The 17079-nt window shown below is 41.6% G+C and overlaps 1 pseudogene across 1 annotated transcript; it reads right to left on the bottom strand.

The window, feature by feature from the left end:
- Positions 1 to 14773: 14773 nt before the first annotated feature.
- Positions 14774 to 15329, bottom strand: LOC100607403 (annotated as a pseudogene). The gene has a single exon (XR_004032329.1). The product of XR_004032329.1 is annotated as a glycine cleavage system H protein, mitochondrial pseudogene (transcript).
- Between the last annotated feature and the right edge of the window lie 1750 nt (positions 15330 to 17079).

Below are 17079 nucleotides of genomic sequence, written 5' to 3'. Positions count from 1 at the left end.
TATCACATCATCTAAGCTATTCTGTTACTCTCAGAAAGCTGCTTTGGGAAAAAATTGTGATGAGTAAAACAGTAAAAATATTCCTGCCTACTAATATATGTGATGCAACACAAATGAATCATTAAAATCATTGTAAGAATAGCTCTCATTTAAATATATAAAAGTCAGCAGGGAATTTTTTTCAGGGTTTGCTACAATAATCTACATTGACTTAATGTCTTGTCTCTTGCAAGGTTCTAAAAGCTTTGCCAAATTTATCTTGTTCACCTGCCTTGCTCTGCCAACTTTAGAAGGAGCTGGATCTACAATGTCGAAACTTCATAGGGTAATATTTAGTTATCTTTTTCTTAAAAATCACTGGATAAACCAACATGGATGGCTCGTTCACTCGTTCAAAAAATATTTAGCACTGATTATGCGCTAGGCATCCTGTAAGATTGAGGACACAGTGTTGGACATAAATGACATACGTCCTGCCTTCATGGATTTACAATTTACTGGGAGAAGTCAGTTAGGTAAACAGACCATTATTATTTGGTGTAACAGTTGAGGAAATTCATTAAAACCCGAAAGATAATTGGAGGTGTCTGGTTTGGGGTGGCTACAGGGAAGCATGCTCCAAGCAGAGGAAACCACATGCCTTTTATTAAAGAATTATGACATGATCACATAATATTTCCTAAGCATGCACATCCTGGCATGGAATCGGTGACAGATTCTTGTGGACATTTTAAGAACCTCAATACAAAAGTCTCAGGATTGTTTTCAAAGTTTCTATTTCACCAGAATCTCTGCCCTGTCAGCCAGAAAAGGGTTTTACTAGGGCAGCTGGAAGTTCTTGCCTGCCCTATAATCATTCATTTGACACTTATAGAGCATCTTCTCCGTGCCTGTTTATGTGCTGGACATTGTGAATACCTAGCTGAATCAGACACCATTGCTGCCCTCAAGGGTCAATAGTCTCATCAGCAAGTAGGGAGGAGACAGACAAATAAATAACTATAATTCAACATAAGTACTATAGAAGAGGAGGTATATATATTATGAGGTGAGAATAAAAGGACAGAATGAACTCACTCCTCCAGGGAGTTCTTAGGAAAGAACTCACAGATCTTGATGAGTAGCTCTCTAACAAGACATCAAATTGGGAAAGGGTTTGTGTTTAGTTTTTTGACAGAAGGGACACAAAGGCTGAAAAATGAAAAATGTGTGCAGGAAAAGTTAACGATGTGGCTGTGGCTGGAGAATAAGGTGCACGGTAGGCAGTAGAGAGAAACAGAAAGATAAGCAGTAACCTCTTGGTAAGCATCCTGACTGGGTTTGTGATGATGGAGCAATAATGTTCTAACTGTTATCACCAAGAGGAGATGGTTAATATGTTACCCAGGATGTGTCATGGCAACCAGGCATCTATGCAAAGGGCACTTATTTTCAGAGCCCACTCCAAAGAAAAAGTAATAATTCAAGCCAAAAGATGTTTAATCCACTCTTCCCTCCCCGCTCTTCAATTGTAGCTCCAAACAATGCAGATCCAAGAGGGATACTGCATACCTCAGAAGTTCCTTAGATTTGCCCAAGACCATTCATTCCTGAGGCTAAATTTCAGAAGCTAAGGATTATTTGCAAAAGTCATAAAAATCAGAGGTGAAAGTGAGCATTGCTGCACAGGAGCCTAAGAATCAAATAGTGAGAAATACACAGAAGAAGGCTGGTAAATTTTACTACCAGTTTCTTAATGAGGCTCAACTAGAAACAAATATAGCAAGCTATTATATATCCCCTTGATGGGTAGCTGGATGTAACCATATATATAATAAACTTTGTAGAGTTCTCGGTTCAAAGTGTGGCTTTTGTCATCATCTTTGCCATCTTCATGAATTCCCTAGCTAAACAACTCCTCTGGATATTGTTTTGTATGTAGATGTCTGTTCTGAGCAGACAGCCAAGAGTCTAGTGCTCAGAGTGAAGAAAACCAGGTAACAAGGCCCCCGTCCAGACTGCTGTCTGGATGTGTTGCCTGCCATACCAGTTTGAGGTGCTTGGATTTTATCCTGCAGGCCAGAAATTCCTTATCTCTACAGTAAATGCTCTACACAGATATTGACCTCTCAGATCTTGGGATAACCAGGTAGGACTTGGGACCGTCACAGCCCTGGAGTGTTATTTTTCAGTCACAAATAAACTCTTTCATTTAGCTCAGTGTGTGCCTAAAAATATTACTGTTTCCTGTGTGTTGAGAGGTGAAAAGACCAGGAAGCACTCCTGCAATGGTGAGCTGTCACGAACTCTGACAATTCCCTCTATCACCCTGAAACATAGGTACCCCCAAATTTAAAGCTTTGGATGTCCCTTCGGACCAGGGAAATATGCATGTAGAAGAGAAGACCTGGGACCTCCACACTGGTATAATGAAGGCAGATTATCAGGAGAATTGAGAGCAGAGAGGTGAAGTCATCATTAAATTATCCTTTGAGATGCAATTACATGAAAGATAGTGAATAGCTGCTATCCATCTCTTCTCAGAAATGAAATGGAACTGTGTTTAAACTGCAGCCTAAGGAATTAATGTTAGATACAAAGATGCAACAGAACCAATTCCATGCTCCCAAGACACATGTGTTTATAGTATGTGAGGCCTACTTCTGTACCTATCATGGTCTGCTTTGATTTGAATTCATTGTGTATTCATTTGCCATGGTTATTAATGCTTGTAGCCACAGTGCCTAACTCAGTGCCTCACACGGAGTAGGTTCTCAATAAATATTTGTTGCATTGCATTAACTTGTTAAGTGATGGTGATCAGGAAAGACAGGCTGGTGTTCTCTGAAAGTCATTAATACACAACAGGTTTTCTCACTTGAAATGTCTTAGGAATCATGGACCACAGAACCATGTTGTATTCTTTTACTCATTTTTATTTCTCACATCTCTGTCTCCCAAGTTCTAAACTAAGAAATTTATATTTCCTTCCATGGAGATGGTTGACTTGCTGAATTTTCAAGAGCAAAATGGTATCTATTATGTTCCTTTGAGCTTAAATCTATGAGATGTCCTTTAGTATAGATACATTCTATAGTTGAAGATTCCCCATTCTGTTTGCTACATGTTTTGAGTACATTATGCTGTTCCTGATGATTCAGTTGCAAGTTTTTCACATTCCTGTGCTGCCATCTTGCCCCCTTCCTGACTACACACTCCACCTGAGTTGGACAAGGGACCAATTAATGTGTTGTTTTATCTATTATATGTACTTTCCTTATCTTGAAATAGGAAAAGGAAAAATGGGAAAACATTGTCTTTGCTACTTACATGAATTTAAACAATCTTATAACTTTACTAGGACTTAAAAAAAAACCAAATCATTGGTGATCAATAAAACTGTAATCTGTATTACAATGCCACAAGTCTTAAAACCCGCTATATCAGTCAGGGTCCTGGCCGGGAGCAGATGACACACTCCAGGAATAACTGAGGAGAGTTTAATGAGGGGGTAGTTTCACAGAAATGGGGCAGAGTCATGGGAGCCAACAAGCAACAGTGAAGCACTCAGGAATGAGCCCCACTGGGGAGCTGTACCATCCATAGAATTGGAAGGGCAAAATGAAGGACCTGATGGAAGCTAAGCTCTGAGAGAGGGGCTTCCTGGCAGAAGCTGTGGTCTTAAGTAGAGGAACACAATGGCCAAAGCCTGGCAGGAGGTAAATAACCCATTCCTCTCTCCTCGCACCCTCTAATCTTCTGACGGTGGCACCCATTGGCCAAACCCAGTAGGAGGCCTGCAGATACCTACCTCCTAGGATATAGAAAATGGGGGGAAAGGGTAGAGACTATTTCTAGAGGGTCCAAAATTACACAGCCAGTCACTGTATCTGTCATGGTACGGTGACAACCCCTACATGGCAAACCCCCGCTTAGAATAATTCAAGAGGTCACCTGCAAAGCATCTATTTATAATACTGTGCATTATATAAGGAAACACAAGGGATAGGGCAGTAACCTGGAGTTAGTAGAAGTGAGGCTGTTATCACTCCAGCCCCAAAGAGACAAAGGGAGAATGCTGTTACCAGAACTTGGAAAAAGAGTATGTAGGGGAAGCTGCCTTGAGAGAAAACACCAAGCTTTGTCACCAGCCTAAGGGAGGGGCCAGGTGCATGGACACCCTGACCTCCTCCTCATGTCTTCTAGGCTCCCACAAGGGATTCCTATTGGTCAAAGCAAACTGGAGGCCAGAAGGCAAGGGAGTCCTTGTGACCTGTCCATATAAGTCAGCACCCTCCTCCCCTGCCCCAGTGAAGAACAAAGTGGAGAAGAGTGACCAGTGAATCTGGAGGAATCAAAGACATCTGGCATGCCAGCTTACAACTAAGTCACGAACTTTTCCCTTCTTCCCACCCTTTCTTTCCTTTCTTCCAACAAACTTTATTAACCTTTGTGCCAAGCACTGTGCTAGATGCTCTCACATAAATTATTTTTTTAACTCTTAAAACTTCCTTCGAAGGCAGGGGATGTTATTTTTCCCTAAACAAGCATCCTCTATTATGTTGATCTCTCAGTGGTTTTCAACTGTTTTAATACAAGAGCTCTTAAAAAAATAAAACCTCACGCCTGTAATCCCGGCATTTTGGGAGGCCGAGGCGGGCGGATCACGAGGTCAGGGACCATTCTGGCTAACACGGTGAAACCCCGTCTCTACTAAAAATACAAAAAAAAAATTAGCCGGGCGTAGTGGCGGGCGCCTGTAGTCCCAGCTACTCGGGAGGCTGAAGCAGGAGAATGGCGTGAACCCGGGAGGCGGAGCTTGCAGTGAGCCGAGATTGCGCCACTGCACTCCAGCCTGGGCGACAGAACCAGACTCCGTCTCAAAAATAAATAAATAAATAAATAAATAAATAAATAAAACCTCACTGGAAACCTAATGTATGAAACCGATAAACCAATATTCCTTAGCAGAAATTTTAAAAGATAAATTTACATTTCCTTATTATTAGGTTTACCAAGGAGAATAGTAACAATATTTTTGATAAACACAAGTTCGAAATCTATTTTACTGCCCTAGGTTGGCATCAGCAACCACAAACATTGACAGTCTCCCTGAAACAGACTTTGACAATCACTGATACAAGTGACTGAGAAAACATGAAGCTTTAACTTTTCAAATCTGTAACTCCTCAGCAAAGCCTCTTTTTTTTTTTTAAAGCAAAATCTGATTACTAAAACACATGAGATGCAACTGACAGCTATACTTTTCTGGTCACCTGTTCAGGAAATATCTCATCCCTTTGAAAACTCAGCCTTTACGCCTCAGTTATCGAACACTTTGGAGCAGATTAGCCCAGGAAATGAAGGCTCTTGTTAAAAACATAGAGATTTAGGAAGCCAGGACGTGATTAACCATGTGGCGTTTTGCCAAATGAGCAGTTAACAACCAGGGCCAGGAAAACAACTGCTGATTAGTAATCCCTGAGCTTACAAAAGTGGTTTAGACCCAATCCTAACAATCCACTGTGACAGACCAGAAAATTCCTAGCCTATTGTAGCTGGAACTGTGCTGACTTTAAAAAAGTATTAGTCTAATCAAAATGTATTCATCAGGGCTTCTACGTGTTTTTTTAAAAAACTGTATGATTATTTACATTTAAATTTAGCACACTAGAAATCTCATAGGTGTTCTCTAAGAAACATAAAATTAAACTTTGAACCTACTCTATTTTTTATTTTTATAGATTTGAAAGGTAGACGTGCAGGTTTGTTACATGGATATATTGTGTAATGGTGAGGTTTGGGCTTCTAGTGTATCCATCATCCAAACAGTGAACACTGTACCCAATAGGTAATTTTTCAACCCTCACCCTCCTCCCACCTTCACTTTTGGAGTCCCCGGTTTTCCCAGTTTTATCATTTCCCTCTGTATGTCCATGTGTATCCATTGTTTGGCTCCTGCTTATAAGTGAGAAAATGCAGTATTTGATTTTCTGTTTCTGAGTTATTTCACTTAGGATAATGGCCTCAACCTCCATCCATGTTGCTGGAAAGGACATGACTTCATTCCTTTTTATGGCTGCATAGTATTTCATTTTATATATATCACATTTTCTTTATTCAGTCAACTGCTGATGGACACTTAGATTGGTTCCATGACTTTGCCTTTGTGAATAGAATCTACTCATGATGTTTTTAATGGTTAATATTTTTTAATGCTTTGATGTTGAATTTATTCATTCATTTACTCATTTAACATATATTTGAGTGTCGGCCATGTGCCAAGAAGTGTTCTAAATACTGGTAATAAGTCTCAATGGGCTAAACCAGGAAAAACACTGCCTCTGAAGTTGATCAGAATTGGGATACCAGTTTTGAATACATTTGAGTGCAAGAAACAGAATGCCAAGCTTACACTGGCTCAAATTATCCTTTTTACTTCTGTCCAATCAGTAGACATCTGGAGGAAAGTCGTTGCTGACTGTGATTCAGGGGCTTGGCCATGAGGGGCCACATCTCTGCAGTGCTCTTAACGTTTCCCTCATATTCATCACTTCATGGTGACCAGATAGCTGTGAAGGAAGCAGGGACACCAGGAATGAGTTGGTGGTGGTGGCAGTGTTGGGAAGAGGAGTTATGCATGTTTTAGTTGGGTCATATTGAGTCAAGAGACTCCATGATGTGATGACACATGGCACATGTGTTCTGTGGACAATGAGAGATACAGAACTGTATTTAAGGACAGAAGTCAGAGTTGATGAGGCAAGGTAATGTGATCCCCAGTGTTGGAGGTGGGCCTGGTGGGAGGTGTTTGGGTCATGGGGCGGATTCCTCATGAATGGCTTGGGGCCATCCCCATGGTAATGAGTGACTTCTTCCTCTAGGTTCACCCAGACAGCTCATTGTTTAAAAGGGTGTGGCACCTCCCCCCTCTCTCGCCATGTGAAGTGCCTGTTCTCCCCTCACCTTCTGCCATGACTGTAAGCTTCCTGAGGCCCTCACCAGAAGCCAAACAGATGTTGGCACCATGCTTCTTGTACAGCCTGCACAACTGTAAGCCAAAATAAACTTCTTTTCTTTATAAATTACCCAGCCTCAGTCACTCCTTTATAGCAATGCAAAATGGCCAAACACATTCCCTCCTACCTAGTTCCAACAACAGAGGCAAAGGATGGCCATTTACACTTCTGTGGCCTTCCAAAGTCATCTCTGTCCACAGAGTAATGGGAAGTTCCTTACACTACTGCAGCACCAAAGGAAGTGGGGTGGTGGGGGAAAACCAGGCAAATTAACAGTGACTGAATGATTGTAGATAGAGGTTAGAGTTCAAGGAAAGTAGGAGATTGTGATTGGAGAACACCATGAAGGTCAAACATGGTCTTTCACGTGGAAAGAACAGAGCCAAAACATTGCTAAGATGATGAAATCAAATGAAAGCTCTTTGTCTCTCTGTATCTTCACTTGAGAGGAGAACTTTAACCTTTTCCTTAGGAAAAAAAAAAAAAAACAGAGGTGGTTTCTCTAATCCCACAGAATTCTACGCTCTTAACATTGGAAAGTCACCTACTGGTCACCTAGTCCAGGCTGTCACCCCTTCCAAAACTGCCTTGGCAGCTGGCTGTTTGGCATCTCCCCGAGCACTCATGGGGTTGGATGCTCATCACTTGGTGAAGCAGTTCATTACATTCTGGGCAGGCCTGATTTTTAGACAATTGTCCTTGACATGCAATTGTCACTTGCTTCCCTGTAGCTTTAATTTATTGGTCCCAGTTTTATTTTCAGGTGCTTCATGAGTACATACTTTCCTTTTCTCAAATGAAGGGCCTTCCAATGCTTTAATGCTCTTTTCAGATTTCCACTAAGCATTTCTTTTTATTTGAGATTAAATATCCTAGCTCTTCAACCTTCCCTTCAGTGACATGGCTTTGGAACTCCTCACCATGCTGGTCTCAATCTCTCAGTTGGTCATGCAAGCCTGAGGCACCCAGAGTGGGAGACAGCATTCTGTCTATAGGCTGAGCAGCATGGGGAACACTGGGACAACTCCCTCTCCGGAGTTGGACGCGGATGCTTCAACCACTATAGCCCAAGACTGCATTTGTCTCTCTAGCATGATGAGGCTATAACCCCATCTTCTGGGATTTTAGTGTACTACCACTTAGCTCTGTTTTCTTCTTGTGGCTTTGCATGGTACACATGAAATTTATCCTGAATTCTCTTTGTTTCATGACCTGGGTTAAATTCCAGCCCCGTTTCTTACCCCTGGGAAATTTCTCATTACCAAGAACCATGATTTCTGCTTCTACTTCCCTAACTGAAGTGTTAGTTCAGTTTAGTTTGGTGACATTTATTGCATCATGTGTCAGGAATTGTATTATTGCTAAGATGGAGTGAGGGGATACGGATGAATTAGAGTACAACTACTACCCTAGGGCAGATTGCTGGCTAGAGGGAGAAGACACCCACATACACACACTGTTACAATATGACATAGGAAGAGCTGTGCCACATAAGCATAGTGACTATGGGGGCCCAGATGGGGAACTCTTGGCCCAAAGTAGAAATTCAGGGAGGGAGTTCCAGAAATGGAAGCATTTTGAACAGTAAGAATTAAGGGGTATCGAGAAGAATGTGGAAAGACAGAAAAAAAGGAAAGAAAAAAGTCAAGGAGGCAGGAAGCACAATGGTATGTGTGAGAAGCTACAGGCTATTTGGCAGTGCCATAGCATCAAGTACTAGAAAAGGAGGGGCAAAGTCATGAAAACCTTACTTTCAAGCTAGGGCTTGACTCTGTAGGCAATGGGGAACCTTGAGATGTTTCAAGAAGATGTAGCTGGGGGAAGGGAGAGTAATCAGATTTGCATTTATCACTCTGGTCTCTGTAGAAAGAATATGTTTTGATGTGGCTTACCTGGAGGTAGGCAAATGGGTTGGGGATACTTAGGAGTCTAATGTGTTATTTCAAGTAAGAGATGTTGAGGACCTTAATGAAGACAGTGGTAGTAGTACACACAGTATAACAGATGCAGTTGGAGGCCTTGATTGTGGAAAGCTGTGAATGGCAGAGAGCAACAATAATAGCCAAAGTCCAGATTAATTCCTAGAGATCTAGATCAAATGGCTAGGAGGATGGTGATAAAACTAGCTGAGAGGGTGGAAGAGATGTTTGGAAATCATGAGTTCAAGTTTAGACATGTAGAACTTGAATTGCTCACTGAACATCCAAGTATAACATCCAGCAAATAATTGGATTTATAAATCTGACTGTCACAGGAGAAACCAGGCTGAGAGATGGGGATCTTCAGTTCCTCAGTAGAAGTTAAGATCATGAGAAGAGATGAGCTGGTACAAGGAGAATACGCAGAGGAATAGCCAAAGGGCCAGTGTGTACCCATTAGGCATACAGTTATTTAAGACAGATTTTACAATTAAGTTCAGCATGATTTCCTTGGTTGACAGAGCCAAATTAGACTTTGTCCCCAACATTTAAAAATCAGGGAATTTTACCTTAAAATGAAGATTTCCAGATTCTCTTAAGACCAGGAGCTCTGCCCACTGGGCTTGCATTTTCATGTAGCAACATTCTACCAGAGCTGAGTAGTAGTTTCCTTCTTTGAATGAGATACCTGTTCTTCAATTCTTTACTGTCTCCACTGTCTTTATAACACCAAGGCCAATGTCAGCTTCTATTAATCCTTACATTGGTGCTGCTACTTCTTATAGCTGTTTCATTTTTTAAAAATATCGCTTGCCTGGCCTGATAGGCATTTGAGTTTTTAATTCCTGGCATAAAAGATGAGCAAAGTCAAGAGGATCACGTTAGGGAGATGAAGAAGTATGGTCAGAGAAATGGGAAGAAATCAGGAAAGAAATGTTCTAGTTGTCAAGAAATTACAAGAATGAAAAGTTCAATAGTGTCAAGTACTAGAGAGAGGTTGAACAAGGTAAGAATTGAAGTGCCTGGATTCCTCAAGGATCTAGAACTAGAAATACCATTTGACCTAGCAATCCCATTACTGGGCATATACCCAAAGGATTATAAATCATTCTATGATAAAGACACATGCACACATATGTTTTTTGCAGCACTATTCGCAATAGCAAAGACTTGGAACCAACCCAAATGTCCATCAATGATAGACTGGATTAAGAAAATGTGGCACATATACACCATGGAATACTATGCAGCCATAAAAATGGATGAGTTCATGTCCTTTGTAGGGACATGGATGAAGCTGGAAACCATCATTCTTAGCAAACTAACACAGGGACAGAAAACCAAACACTGCATGTTCTCACTCATAAGTGGGAGTTGAACAATTAGAACACATGGACACAAGGAGGGGAACATCACACACCAGGGCCTGTGGCAGGGAGGGGGCTATGGGAGGGATAACATTAGAAGAAATACCTAATGTAGGTGATGGGTTGATGGGTGCAGAAAACCACCATGGCATGTGTATACCTATGTAACAAAACTGCACATTCTGTACATGTAACCCAGAACTTAAAGTATAATTAAAAAAAAAAAAGAACTGAAGTGCCTGTTGGGTTTATCAATATGAACAACACTGGAGATCTTTAGAGAATCATTTTTAGCACAGGGATGGATGATGGAAGTGAGATCTCAGGGATGTGAGGAGTGAATGGGAGATGAGCAAATGGAGACAAGTTAATTTTCCTCTCCAGAAATTTTGACTGGAAAGGGAGGAACAGGGCCAGGTGCGGTGGCTCATGCTTGTAATCCCAGCACTTTGGGAAACCGAAGCGGGAGGATGACGAGGTCAGGAGTTCAAGACCAGCCTGGCCAACACAGTGAAACCCCGTCTCTACCAAAAATACAAAAATTAGCTGGGCGTGGTGGCAGGCACCTGTAATCCCAGCTACTCAGGAGGCTGAGGCAGGAGAGTCACTTGAACCTGGGAGGCAGAGGTTGCAGTGAGCCAAGATCATGCCACTGCACTCCAGTCTGGGTGACAGAGCTAGATTCCATAAAAAAAAAAAAAAGGAAGAAAGAAAGAAAGAAAGAAAGAAAGAAAGAAAGAAAGAAAGAAAGAAAGAAAGAGAGAAAGAAAGAAAGAAAATAAGAAAGGGAGGAACAGATCTTGGCAGTAGCCCAAGACATTGGAAAGTAAACAGGAACAAAAGAGATTGTCATTTTCTAAAAGGAAGGTTTTGAACATATTTATGGATTGCATGCCAAGAGCCAATAGAAAGGAAAAATGGATGATATATGAGACAAGTGGTAATTTATAAAGGAGGGTGTCAGAGATGGGAGGGAATGAGATCAAGGGTACAGATGAAGTGGCTGGCTTTGACCAAAAGAGAGGAACTCTTTATCCCCATAAATCGTGGAGAAGAGAAAACCATGGGAAGAGGTGAGTTTGTAGGATCAAGTAGTTTATGTCCAGTCACTTTTCTTGATAAAGTAGAGGAAGAGTCATCTACTGAATGTGGGAACTGTGGATTGGAGTTAAAGATCTCAGGGAGAATGAAGGAGGGTTGGCAGGTTTCCTGGGTGGGAAAGGGAGTGGAGGCTCATGGAGGACCATCACCAGGATTGTTGAATGGCCCCAAAGACCCAGCTGAGGCTGGAGGTTGGGAATTCTTAGTGACACCAATCTGCGTGGTTGAGTGATTTTCTCTAGCTCCATATACCTGAGAAACATACTCAGGTATGTAGCATATATTATAGCACATGGCAATACTCTCATTATGGCTGGCAAATATTATGGCTAAAAATACATAGTGAAAAAGCATGCATCAGTGTTCTCCACCCTTTAAGGTTGTGTCTACCATAACCTTAAAGGTGTTAGCGTGTTAGAGACCTTAGCTTAACTCTTGGTGTCATCTTTTGTACATTCCTCAAGTTTTAGCAGCAGGAGGAAAACGATACTTGGTCAAGTAGCTCTCAGCAGTTTTCTAGGTTTCAGCTGACTAAAAGTGCTAATTCTGGTCCAGGATAAGTTAATCATGCCTCAGGCAGTCCACAGCATAAGGCAGAGGTAGAGTCCAAAGCCTATCCCAGCCTTGAATTGAGAAGGTCCTATCAAGAATGTCAGAGAAGAGACAACAGTAAGAATTAAGAGATAAGACTGGGGTGGGGTAGAAGCCAGGGTGAACAAAAAGAAAAAATACTACTATGTAGAAAAGACTGGGAGAAAATAAGAAAAGACAGAAAGAAGAGGGAGGGAGAGATTTGCAAGTACAGAGACAGAAAGAGAAGGAAACATGAAAAAAGAAAAAAAGTGAGGAATAAAGTGAGAAAGAGAAGGAACTGAGAATCCTGGCTGGGAATCAGAGGCCTCCCCTCCATCTGCCTTGAGAGCTAGGTCTGGGGTCCCACCTATTTCTCTCTGTTGGGGGACACACATATTCACTCCTTTCCTCCAACCTGCTGCTGAAAGTCCAGGCCCTTTGTTTTAAAGAATCTATGCCAATTAAATGAAAAGTGGTATCCAACAGAAGCCACAAGAATTCTTATTCCTTCTTCTTCTTCTTCTTCTTTTTTTTTTTTTCTTTTTTTTTGTTTTGAGACAGTCTCTCTCTGTCACCCAGGCTGGAGTGCAGTGGTGCGATCTCAGCTCACTGCAACCTCCGTCTCCCAGGTTCAAGCGATTCTTCTGCCTCAGCCTCCTGAGTAGCTGGGACTACAGGCATGCGCCACCATGCCTGGCCAATTTTTATGTTTTTAGTAGAGACAGGGTTTCACCATGTTGGCCAAGATGGTCTCAATCTCGTGACCTTTTGATCTGCCCATCTCGGCCTCCCAAAGTGCTTGGATTACAGGTGTGAGCCACTGCACCTGGCCTTATTCCTTCTTTTTAAAATGATTTAACCTTCATGTGAAAGACTAGGCCTAGCATCAAGACTTTGTTGACAAAACAAAAGGGAAAACAAACTGAGAGGTTTAAAACTTTCTTCAACCAGTGATCATGGGCCCCCCACCTATGCTGTGTTCTTGAAAATTAAGAAAAAAATATGTAAACAAAGTTTCATTTAAATCATCACTCTACAAAATAACCTTCTCTGAGTATGAAAGTACCAAGACCTTGCAACACACTCCCCTTCCTCAAGGAGCACACTGACAAGGACACTGAGAACACGGGCGTGGCCACAAGGTTTTCGGTTATGCTGACATCAGCATGTTCCTTAGCTGGGGGCTGTTATCGCCCCCTAAATATCCCCCAGGTGTTCCTCCAGGGGTTTTTTGTTTTGTCTTTTGTTCTTGTTGCTGTTGTTGTTTAAATGGCAGCTTCATTGAGACCCACCCCAGTTTTTGTGTAGTACTCTAAGCCACCCCACCACCATCTGCCAGCTGGATTGCCTCCTTAATTCCTTTGATTGTAGAAGTCCTAGAGTCCCAAACTGTGTCATGGGTCCCCAAGACCATCCCAGGTTTGGTGTTCACTAGAAGGACTCACAGGACTCAGCTAATAGTCACACGCCTGTGACTCATTGCAGTGAAATGATACAAAGAAAAGTCAGCAAAGGAAAAAGGCACACAAGGTGAAGTCAGGAGGAAACCAGGCACACGCTTCTAAGAGTCTTTTCCCAGCAGACTCACACAAGACATGTTGAATTCTTCCTGCCATGAATTGTGACAACACATGTGAAAATACTGTCTACCATGGAGGCTCATTAATGATTCAGCACCCAAAGTTTTGCTGGTAGCTGGTCACACTGGCACCTTCTGCCCAGCACATACTGAATTTCAGACTCCTAGAAGGAAAGCAGGTGTTTGACAGAAACCATATTGTTTGCATAGACAGTTTAGTTACAGTGAACCATTCTTATCGCTTATGGAAAGTTTTGTGTCGGTCTAGGGAACTGTTTACTATTCAGGTTTCCAGATACCAGCCAAGGGTCAACATTGCAAGCAGCCGGTCTAAGCATTGCAGCCTCAGGCCTGCTATTGTTCATTCTTTTCTGCATACCAACATTAATAAGATATTGATTGATTACAACAAATTTACCTTGCATTACTGCCTCAGAGCTCTTATCACTAATTAAAATTATAAGGTATTATATGTATATATGTATTTAATTACCTACTTGTTTATTTTCTTTTTTTTTTTTTGGTGATTTATTTTTTATTATGTTAAAGGTGACAGATCTTGGCTTAAGAAAAACCAGATTTGTGACTAAAGGAAACATTTTCTTGTAGCTTTTCCTTGTTCTGGCTTAAATTTCCTTTTAAAAAGTAACTTTCCGTAAGTTAGCACTTTCACGAATACTAGCAGAGTCACTAAATGAAATATTAACATCAAAACAAAAAAAATGATTAACGAAGAAGTATTTTATTATTTTGCTGCAAAGCTGTTGCTTCGCTGTATAAAAATAGCACCAGCAAATGCAGTGTACTGCAAAATTAAGATAGTGGTGTTCCTCATCTGACACTGTACAAGCAACCAAAACCTCTTCACTTCCAGTTATTTCCAATGGAAAGATCATTAAGTATTTCATCCCAAATCCAGGTATAGATACATGGAAGTTACAATATTATGTAAGGCTTAAGAATAACAACATTATCTTTGAATTATGTAATTTTTATAACTAGTTTTTACCATGCATAATTTCATGAATTGTGAACACTACAGCCTAGTCTAAAAATCAGAGGATATTGTGAAAAAGATGCGTTATTATATTTATCTATAACCATTAGAAAGTTAAAGGGTATTTTCTTTCATTAGCAATGTTAACAGTAGTTTTTTTTTCCCCGTCGATAATGCTAAAAGTTGCTATTCTAAGTCTTCTGTCCACCACTAATTTAAGACAACTCTGCTGGGATGCATTATTTCATACTAGTTTATTTAGGAGTTCCATTTTCACTCCTCAATAGATTTTATGTATTTCTCATATGCTTCTTCACTCATAAGTTCATCTAGTTCTGAAGGGTTACTCAGTGTCATCTTGATCAGCCAACCATCTTCATAATAAGATTTGTTTACAAGTCCTGGATTTTCTGCAAGAGCTTCATTCATTTCAGTTACTTCTCCTGATAAAGGAGAATAGAGTTCACTAGCAGCTTTCACACTTTCCAAAGCACCAAACTCATCTTATTTGTTCAATTTTGTCCCAACTTCAGGCAGACTACAGTAAACAACATCTCCCAACGCTTCCCGTACAAAATTGCTGATTCCCACTGTTGCAATGCCATTTTCTGTTGTTACCCATTCATGTTTCTCTGTGAATTTACGCACCGAGAGCAGAGCGGGTCCAGTGTGCAGCGTACGGACCGCGCCCACCCCCAGCTGCCAGGGCCTCGGCGGGCAGGGCGCGGGGGGTGACGGGACCGCGCACAGGGTGCAGAGCAGGGACCGCACGCTCCGCACCACTCGCAGAGCCATGTTCGCAAGCTACTTGTTTATTTTCTGCCTCTACCACTAGAATGTAAGCTCATGAGGGCAAGGACTTTGTCATATTCATAGCTGTATCTTTAGCACTTCAAACAAGGCCTCCTCCATTATGGGCACTCAACAAATACTGATTGAAGGGACGAAAGAACAGATTAACAGTTCAGCCTAGGATAGAATCAGATGTGAGATTTTTTTGGAATACTCGGCAAATACAAGTCCTTCATGGGTGGCCATGACTATCAGATCAAACAAGGCCTGAGCTATGCTCTTCACAGGCAGTATTGCTACAGAGATTCCTGGCCTGGTGCACTTCTAAAGTCAGAGTCTCTGGAGATCTCACCTGCAGCTGTATGAAGAAGAAAACATAAGAATGTTCTCTATCTGCACATTCCTTTCCCTTTCTCTTATTAAAAATAAACATTGTGCTGGTGAGTTTTTCCTGCGTTCCTCCCCACTCTCAGAAACAGTTCTAATGTCCAGATTAAGTATTTCCTAAGGGGAGAAAAAACTGTATTTCTTTTGAAGAATGACCATCTGTGCAGCTTTGGAGAAACCCTAGAGGACTCATGAATGGAAAAGGATCTCCAGGCCAAAAATCAGTTCTCGCTTAATGTCTTCTCTGGCTATTGCTCTGGCAGTTGAATGGAGTCAGATTTTCATCTTATGTAATATGACAGGACAATTCAACTTCCACTGAGTGTAGCAAATATGCCTAGAGCGACATAGGACAGAACTAAGTGGTTACATAAACACATATGGAAACGTAAAAATTTTAAAGACAGGCTAAGCACTCCGAGGGACATGTTACCCCCAGGGGAAATTAACAGTTAGATCAACAAGCAGAGCTCTCCTCTAAGTCACACATGGATTTCATACAGTTTATGGCCATACTACTGGAGGGGAAAATGACTTTATGTACACATTTTTCATGACTTACTCTGAGAAGGAGAAAATAGGCAACACCTTTTATCTCAGGATATCAGGAGACAGAAAAAGGATGACCATGGGGCATACCAGTTGGGGTCAGAACAAACAATGTATTAATCAGGGATTCTGCAGGAAACAGGACACTCAAAAGAACTTATTGAAAGGGATTTCACTAATCGACTAGTTACAAAGGTATAGACAGGTTAAGGGAACCAACAAAGGATGGTGAGGCCTCCAGGGACTAACAGCAGCAGGAAGCCTGTTCTACTTTTAGGCCTGAAGGGAGCAAAGGGCGGAAGTTGTGTTATCAAAACCAGCACAATCTATAGTCCTTGGAGAGAATTCACCCAATAGGAGCTACAGCTATGTGCAGACAGAGCCCGAACCATGAGGAAATTGGAGGGAGAGCATATGGAGATGGGGGGAACTCATATAAGTAGCCCAAACTCTCTTTCTTCCTGCCTACCAGTTTCTTGCTGATGCTTCTCACTGGCCACAGGAAAGCACCAGGGGCAAGGAAGTCTGTGTAAGAAAGAGCACAGGGGTCAGCTTCCTGAGGCACGGCAGGTTACAGAAGGGCCAAGAATGGGCAGACAAGGAGGAGAGGGCATGTGGACAAAAATCAACACAAATAATGCCTACTAGCCCTACTACTACTCGACTGCAGACAAGGGTTGACATTTGTTGGATGTGCTAGGCACAGTCCTATGCCCTTTACGTGAATCATCCCACTTCATACTTGTGATGCGATTTACTGTGAAATCAACTAAGTTGAAGCTTCAGGCCCCTCTATTGCACAGATACCTTTCGGGGA

Source organism: Nomascus leucogenys, chromosome 11 (assembly GCF_006542625.1).
Source record: "Nomascus leucogenys isolate Asia chromosome 11, Asia_NLE_v1, whole genome shotgun sequence".
Taxonomy (NCBI): Eukaryota; Metazoa; Chordata; class Mammalia; order Primates; family Hylobatidae; genus Nomascus; species Nomascus leucogenys.
The sequence above is the reverse complement of the archived record's forward strand: the minus strand, read 5'-3'. Positions and strand labels throughout refer to the sequence as shown.